General features: G+C 31.0%; 1 long non-coding RNA gene across 1 annotated transcript; it reads left to right on the top strand.

Annotated features, from left to right (window-relative positions):
• Positions 1–920: 920 nt before the first annotated feature.
• Positions 921–3,947, top strand: LOC132757227 (uncharacterized). The gene is made up of 2 exons (XR_009629419.1): positions 921–1,513; positions 2,935–3,947. It is a non-coding gene; the product is annotated as an uncharacterized LOC132757227 (long non-coding RNA).
• The last annotated feature ends 4,489 nt before the right edge of the window (positions 3,948–8,436 follow it).

Below are 8,436 nucleotides of genomic sequence, written 5' to 3'. Positions count from 1 at the left end.
TTTTATCAAAAGTCGACGCTTACGAGTACAAATGTACAAAAATCACCCTTGACATAATTATTCTAGATCGAAGCTACATCTACATTTTTTGTTCTTAATATATCACTTTATAAGTTTGAAGCAAACCTGGTTTTACCGAGAGTGCAACTTCTACTCTTTCATATTTGTTTTAATTGGTATTAAAGGATGTTCTATTTCTCGAGTAATCATTTATTATGTTTATGCCATTTATTTTTATTTTCAAAGTTATACTTCTATTAATCTTTACGAAAAATACTATATTAACTTAAATCAATGAAATAAAATTATTATTCAATATACTGTACAAAATTGCATGGCCTACATAAAAATCTGGAAACAAAGTAAGTAATCCCTCGGAAGCATTAATCATGAAAATTGCAAACTCGGTGTCATAGAGTCTGTACATGAGAGATTGTGAATAAGTGCAACATTCCTCACGCCCCTAGCACCGGCTTGCATCACAAAAAAAAACAACTAATAATTACAGTTTTTAAAAATATGTATAACATAAGTGGCAGGATATTTTAATGCTACAATTAAAACGCTACAGGTGTCTAATGAGATGCTTTTCAATAGTCAGAAAAGGTATTGTTAAGTATTTCTTCCCATTTTGATATCGTTATGCTTTAAATTCTAAACTAGCATAAAAGTGTGATTTAAAAATAAATAAATAAAAAAAAACACAAAAAAGAAAACGGTAGAACTTTCCTATAGACAAGTGTTCAGGGTTCAATACTTCTTTATTTTCCAAAAAATTACCTTTATTTTACATTTCTTTTTTTTTGAAAACACATAATTAAATGTGACCTACGTCTTTCTATTTTTCGAAAGTACTAATTGTTAGTTCAGAAAATTCAAACAACCTAGTTCTGATTTATGGCACCATGCTTAGTGTAAAATGACGTCCAGTATATAAATATATACAACATAGAACTTTGTTCAGCTTGTTAATTTTTCATCATGGTGATAAATAAAATAATGTAGTCATTTGGTATGTGATAAATTTGCTCCGTTAACTCAAATCAATTACTCATCAAACATGTTTGTTCGCGCACTTAATTGCGGCTGTCAAATATAGCGTGTTCTTATATGTAATGTCTTATTACAATAACGAAATCAAACATCAAAACCATCCAAGATTTTTTTATCAAATTCACACAAAGGAACATAAATCTGCTGATTTAGATGTTTATTGTAATTTAAACCGATTTTAATACCGTGGGAAACATATCTAAATATGTATAGATGAATGATATAAGAGACGTATTTTTAGGTTTGTTTTCCGAAAATCATAAAAAGGTTTGTTTTCCGAAAATCATAAAACAGACAGTACATAAACCACTTTATGCAGATCATACGGACATTAGCAATAAACATATTCAAATAGGGTTGATCGTTTTTGTTGTTACATTGTGTGTTCGATCACATTAAGGCTTGACTACTATATAAATCCATATTTATCATTGATGAAGAACTGAACATTTTGTATAAGGTAAGACGTGCATTTTTTATCATGTTATTTGTTAATAGAACTGGTTGTTGTTGCGAATTAAATACATGTGCACAGTTTGATAAAATTTTGATTAACCAATTTAATTTGTATTCTCGGTTGGCAGCAATGTAAACCGTAATGAGACTTTGTGTTGAGCGCAAGTTTCACCTATCTCGGGTCAGGATGAGACTTTTTTGTCATTTTTGTATGAATTAAATATTTTGTGTCCACTCTATGTCTTTTGAACCGATAAAAAAGAAATAACAAAAAATGCCAGAAATATTAATTATAATGGAATGATGTGCAGAACACAGGTTTAGGCTTCCTGGGATCAAAATTGATCTCACTGGGGGATATTTTGTGCAGGAATATTTTATATATCTAAAGGAAAAGACATTTAATGTTTAGTAGGCAAAACAACTATTAAATGTGTAGAGTATGTAACATTGCCTTATTGACCCTGACAAAACTGATATGAACAATCAAAATCCTTGGCGAGAAGGTATATTTTCGTCATAAGTAATGAAATAAATGGAATTGTGTTTGAACGTCTAATTAAATCGAATAAACATCAAGATCACACTAATTGAATATCCGTTTACGTTTTTTATATTTAAAAGACTATGTGATACTTGTCCATGTAATAAATTCCAAAACATGACAATTTCAAAAACAGCTAAATATAATATTGATCTGTGACTTAAAGTCCAGGTCAGTCTGGCGAGCTTGCGGGAACATTCTAAAAGATTGTTCTGTCCTAATATGAAGACAATTCATTAATAACCATAAAACTATAGCCACTTTGGTGCATGTGTTCTTATAGTATTGTAAGTAAAGAAGGGGCATAATTATGTTAAACTGACTATCAGAATTATGAAACTTAAGATAGACAGTAACATTGTGATATTGCTTTGACGTGCCAAGTTTCAAGTCTACATGTTTAACGGTTAATGAGATTAAACAGGACGGGACGTGACAAAATGATTGCTATATAGGCCCCACCCCCTGAAAATGCTTGGTCTTGGGTATAATAATCAAATTTCCTTTAAGTTGAAACGACCATCATCTATGAAACTAACAACGAGACTAGAATAATTTGTTAAGATTTTACGTTGTGAACAATGTCGCATTTCAAGAAACATTACTTTAACCTTATTTTCTAAATATGTTTGTTTATGTTTGCTATCTTATGTTGTTTTTTTTAGTTTATAAAAAAAGTTATATCAATAAAACAATTGTATCATTAACTTTGGACTTCATTGATGTGATGGAAACAGTAGAAATACTTATTGCCTTTTAGTACTTGTTTTTTTTTCTCTTTATAAATAGACATGAAATGCTGTGAAAACGAATATAATTTAACCTCAGTGCATTTTCTTTTAAATACTGTATTGCATTCTTGTTTAACATTTATTTACCAGATTACAAGATAACAAAATGGCAGGCGATGGCTTCCGTGATAACCGAGGACGTTTTCTACCGAATCATATGAACGCTAACGATGCATTACAACGTGACGTTGGTGATAGGTATCAAGTCTCAGTTGATTATTTGGGCAAACCTGAAAAAGCTATAGCGCAGATTAAAGAACCTAATCCGCATCAGTACGGTCCTGGGGTGAGCTCAGATAGATATCCGAAGAATGGAAACCCGCCTAATCTTGTCACAGTGAACAAAAAGTATAAAAAATGATACATACTACTTAGTAACGCATCTTAAAGTAATATACAGTTTATTGAACATAAGTTTTATCTGACATTAGGAAAGTACTTGAGTTTGGAAAGCGAAAATTCTTTATCATTGTTCCTGATTTAGTGTTTATTGTTAATCTATATACTGTGTTACTTTCATGATAAATTAATTTTTAGTTTTAAGTATTACTATAAAATCATAATTATTTTTTTTTTTGATACCGATGATTAGTATTCAAAATGTTATTAATAAATGTTTAACATTTTAGCAATTTGTGTCATAGACTTGCACTTTTTCATTATCCCTCATTTACACACTCAATCAAACAGAGTCTGCAATTTTTATGTAATTTTGCTGTTTTTAATGATTCTGAGGAACCACTTTGTTCCAAATATCCCATATTCATTCTGTAGAAATTTCAGATAGTAATAGTACGTATCATTTATCTATTCATCTCAAATTACATGTTGACGTAAAAAACGCTGGTAAAGCACAGCATACCTCTATCAAATTTGTATGGAAATTATTATTTCAGCCTGATTAAGTTTGTAAAGGTCCATACTACAACATTCTGTCTATTAGAAGATTTACCAGCCCGCTCCCCTTATTGAATCACATTCATTTATCATTTGAAAACGAGTATGTCTAATTTATATATTTTCTTATAAAGAAATGATTTAATATACAAAAAGCAACAATAAAATAAAGATAATAAAAAATAAATATAATAAACAAAACTTAATTTGTTTTGGTTTTACGTTGCACCAGTACAGTATATGTCATATGGCGACTTTGCAGGTTAACTAGTGGAGGAAGACCTCAGGCGCATCAGGCACCTGACTATAACCACTGACGATGCGTAAGCTAACTGTATAGGTTTCTCTCATGGAAGTATCCGAAGACGCTGGCGCGTCCCGAAGAAACAGCGGTGAGAGGCATGTAGTGTGTAGTCAACGTCCTTTACCATTCAGTCTTGGACGACCCATAAAAATAACAGTGAAAACGATAAAATGAGAATACGTTATTGATGTTGGGATGGTGTTGAGATAAAACCGGAGAAACCTCCATCCCGACAAGAAACATGTATTTGTGTTATCCCGCTGAATACTAGTTTTATCATGATTTTATCTTGAATCGTGGTTGACTTAGATTTTTACATTTTGATTAAACTGATTTCAGGCATGTCAAATTGTTGCTTATCTTTTGTAAATAATGTAACGACATAAAATATAAAGTTAACAAACAAACAAACAAAAAAGAAAAAAAAACACACACAAACGTGCTCAAATGTATTTTGATAACCTTTGATAAAGCATTGTTTTTCCTTTGATATGATGATTGTAGACAATAAACAACAACAAAATGAACAAAGAAACAAAAAAAATATTGTTCATAATCATAAGCATTGCTTGACCATGTGACGTAATGAATGGAGCTAGCTTTTAAGATAGTTTTGAAGTTTATTCGGTTAAGGTTGTATTCAGCATATATACATGTAAGCACATTCTATTTTGACAAAAGCAGGAAGAAAGCTAGAAGCAGTGCTTTATGAATGAATGGAATACTTCATATATGCTCAAACATAGACCAAATAATAGAACATATAAACATGGAGTACCGTCTTGCGATTAAGGGCCTAGTAACATAATACGCGAGCGTCACATATGGCGTCAAATATATAAGTTTTTACATACTTATTTAAGCTAGGTTGCAAGACAAGTTATTGCAACTTATATTAAGTACTTTCGATCCCGCTACCTGGAACCAACCATTACTTGTCTCATATGAAGAAACATGGCCTTGCCCCGAGTAGGGCTTGCATACATGATCCCTAGGTTGAAAGACAGACAAATTAACCACTAGGCCACCGCTCACCGCTGAAACGTCTTACCTTAATTCGAAACATGTAAATCAATACGTTTTGTAAATTATTATTGACATGTCAGAACAAATAGACGGTACCGTCGCCTTATTCTAAAAAATTTCTAACTCCTTTTTTACCAAAAATGTTATAACTGCACATTTATTTTAGTATTAGTTTGTTCTATCTCCAACGCAAACCATGTAAATATTTGCGTCATACTTTTGTAGATATGGCGTCTGTATTTTGTTCTATGTCGAATGGAAAGCTTTGTTGATAGCCTTTTATTGTCGCATCTCGAACACATGTACCATTTTTAGGCTAATCTTTCATGTCAGCCAATCATATTGAAAATATATGTCATGTGACTTGAAGGGACTTGTGAATATAATTGTTCTAACTCCAGTGATTACAACAACAATCGTATCTAAATCAGCCTGCTAACTAGGAAAGTAACAGTTGAAAAATTTCTGAAGAATGTAATTAATATATTTTAGCTTTTATACGTCTTTTTAAGTGAATATATATTTTGCATTAGTATTTGTTTCGTATTATATTTTTATTATATATTTCTCCAAGTTTTACAATCACATAATTTCGGATACCCATATTCGGATAATTCGTAAGAACCATTTGGAACTATTTGGAGTGTCAGTATTTCAGTACATGACGATTTGGATATGCATAGATTTAATCACAATATTAGAGATGGCTACAATGATTGGTAATTTTTCATAATGATAACAAAATATGTCAGTTTGTTTTTGTTCGTTAATTAAAAAAATTGTGAAATGTTTGTCTTTCTTTTTTAAAGGATCTACGTTGCTTTGATATATGGCACACTGTTATATTGTCATGGTCAAGAAAGGCCCAAGATGCAGATCTCGTGAATGAATTTACACTTGGACATAGTAATTTACAAAGATAAAGTGATTCAGTGTCAGCGGTTAAACCACTCTGGCAGAATATGTTCTTTAGATTATAAGAATATACTACATTTATGCTAAATGCTAACTCAAAAAGTGTCTACAATTTCCGCCTTACTTTGTCATATCTCCGCAAAATCATTTTAAGAGTATTTCTTTTATTAAAAAAATAAACATTTTTGGTCTACCAGAAGTCCACACTGTGAGAAGTTATCGAATAAATGTTACGAAGTCTTGAATCTTTAAGGCCTTTTTCCCAAAGAAGAGGAAATTGTAGATACATCATTTTTAGAATAGGGCGACGGACGATGTCTATTCATTAAAATGGCCAAAGAGCTAAGTTCCATTATTAATGGATACTACATCTTAGTTATTTTTTAAAACGCTGAGTTTACATTATGATGAATGTTTGATCATTCCGCATTATTTTTATATCAAGTCTATATGTAGTGCTAGTGTTTTATTCAGATCGAATAAATTAAAGGAAATATTATCTTTACCTATGTGGAGCTTAATCTAGACCTATGAAATATAATGAACAAGTTAAATGTTGATGCTGCACATCAAAGACGCCGCCAAATGATGTGAACAGTCAATCAGCATTGAAAATCGTTCTTTATTACAGTTGAATATCCGAATCGCAAATCTATTTTTTCTCCGTGCTCGTCGTTTAATAATAAAGTTGCATATTATTTTGAAAAGGTAGAACCTAATGCATGAATTCACAAAGTAATGCCAGGTCTGAAATTCTAAAATGTTTGTCTGTTGCGACAAAGACTGACACGTCTGGTCGAATCAAAATAAATTGGATAACAAATAAAATTGGAATGATTGGTATACTCAAAATAAATTCAAGAAAATATGTGCCAAGAATATACACATTTAAATATTGGTACGAATTGCATAATGTTCGAACGATTTTGAGGACAAACTATTCTGCAGTGATTCCCCCTTACAGGCCGTAGCGTAAGCGGTTTGTTGTACTTTCTTTACGGTTGAGGGAGAACAGCCTCTCTGATAGAGGGCGTGGTTTAGGCTTTGTAACTTGTAATTTAATGATTCGTCAAGTGATATTGATCAAAGTTGTCCTGGTTCCCTTCTACCCCGTCAACGAAGACTAAATGCTAGCATATGGAGCATAATATCAAATTTAATATGACAATTTAAGGCGGAGCCGAACTTTAACAGAGGCGAAGCAAATGAAGTAAGTGACACTGCCTCAGTCGTCACCTCTCTCAACGGTTAAGTTTTAGAACGATCGACTATAGACTGGCTCATTGGCATATTATTTATTATGGAGATAAAATTAATAATGATAAAAAGAATATGATATTCAAACATGGCACTATCACTTCAATTAAACCTTTATTCTAATCCTTTAAAGCTCTGTGACATGGTGTACATCATAAAATCTATTTTTATTAGAAATTTTGAAAACAGTGTTATTTTGTTAAAACAAAAAAAAAACAACAAAAATACACAAAATCAAGTCTAACATTTTCCCCATTGCTGTACGGACAAATGCATATCTACTAGACGCCGCTTGCAAGCGGCGTCCAATAATGATTGAAAAGGTAAAACAGGGTGTTTTATGGCAGATGTCAAATTGTTCTTGACTTGTGGACATGGTTATGCAAGGATAGACATTCGCTTTTATAAACAACGCAGTATGTACGTTCTATTTATTTGTTTATTTATTATTCATTTTCAAAACGCGCATTCAGGACTTCCTAGTTTCCGAAAATATTACAAGTTTGTTGAGTTTCATATTTCAGGTATGTCAAAATGAACCATTACGCAACGTATAATGTAAAAATCTTTAATATTACGTAGCTTATTTTAACTCTTATTAAAATATACAAACTGTTATTTATTAAGAAAGAAATAAAATAATGACGAGATTTGGTTATAAACAGCTTATTGACAACAATGTCAAAACAAATACACAATAAATTATTTTTATTAAAACACTTGTCTATCTATAGTGTCTAAATACTTTTTTAGACATATAATTTACGTCTTTTGTTTCTGAGGATACGATCAATAATTGACTTTAAAAAATAAATGGATTATCAATTGTTGAATAACCGGCTTTAAACCCTGCCTTGTTTTCAGAAATGTTACGAAACTTTTCAGCAAAAAAAAAAACAAACAACCTATTTACAGGAGAACAACAATATGGCTAACTATTTTCAGAAAATATTACGGGTTTGTTGAGTTTCATATTTCAATAACTGAATCATTACACAATATTTAATGTTAGAATCTTTAATACCATGGTATTATGTAGCTAATCTGAATTGTAATAAAAATTATACCACCTGTGTCCTGTTATTTAATATTATATGATGAGAAAAATAGATTACGAGATATATTTATTAACAGATAATTGACGAAAAATGTAAAAACAAATACATACTAAATTATTTGTTATTCAAACATTG

This window comes from Ruditapes philippinarum, unplaced genomic scaffold (assembly GCF_026571515.1).
Source record: "Ruditapes philippinarum isolate M1 unplaced genomic scaffold, ASM2657151v2 ctg8261_1_1_1_1, whole genome shotgun sequence".
Classification (NCBI taxonomy): domain Eukaryota; kingdom Metazoa; phylum Mollusca; class Bivalvia; order Venerida; family Veneridae; genus Ruditapes; species Ruditapes philippinarum.
This window is presented reverse-complemented; position numbering and strand designations above follow the sequence as displayed.